The following is an 892-nucleotide window of genomic DNA, read 5'->3' on the forward strand; positions in this document are numbered from 1 at the left end:
TAGCATTACCGATAGGCAGGTTTACAATGGTAAGCAAGAGGTGTGTGGTTCGATTTCAGAAAGTGGGCTGCTTGCTGTTTTCTTTTTTCAAACTGGTGAATGTAATTTCCATTATCGTTCATTGGAATTTGGATTTAACTCTTTTCACGGATCAATTTTTGTGAATAAAATATTACTGATTTTCAAAGATTCCAAAATTTCACACGGGACCCATCAAAACGTGCACCTGCCACACGTGTATGTTATATATAATATATTATATTGATAAGATTAAGAGGTTTCACAAAAGTAAATGTTTATTAAAAAACAAAGAGAAGAAAATACGTTGAGAGCTTTATCATGGATAACTAAAAAAGGTTTTTTAAAATCAAAATCTGTTACCGGTTTCAATTGTTTTATAAGAGTAATTAGTCATACTGTTAGAGAAGGAAAAATTAATTGGAAAAACAAATCAAATTGATTTTTGATAATTCCTGTTCTGAGAAGTCACATGCTTTTCTTATAAAATTCATCAACCAGCGCTATTTAATTTAATTTATTTCAATTTATTTTTCTATTCCCTTTCAACTTGATTAAATAATCATATAAAACAACTGAAGCCAGTAGCATATTTTGATAAAAATGTAGATATCTTCTTTCGTCCATGATAAACTCGAAACTTTTTCTTTTTTTGTTCATATGTATGTACTATGTATGTATGTATGTATGTATGTATGTATGTATGTATGTATGTATGTACATGCGTGCGTGTTCTGACATTGTTTCTTTTTTAATCTTCAGATGTCTATAAAATAAGAGCCAAGTTATTTGAGTCAATGTTATCGACCATAACTTTCAATAATGAAAGCCAATAACAGACATAATGCATACACACACATATATATGTATATAT

Source organism: Octopus bimaculoides, chromosome 24, assembly GCF_001194135.2.
Source record: "Octopus bimaculoides isolate UCB-OBI-ISO-001 chromosome 24, ASM119413v2, whole genome shotgun sequence".
Taxonomy (NCBI): domain Eukaryota; kingdom Metazoa; phylum Mollusca; class Cephalopoda; order Octopoda; family Octopodidae; genus Octopus; species Octopus bimaculoides.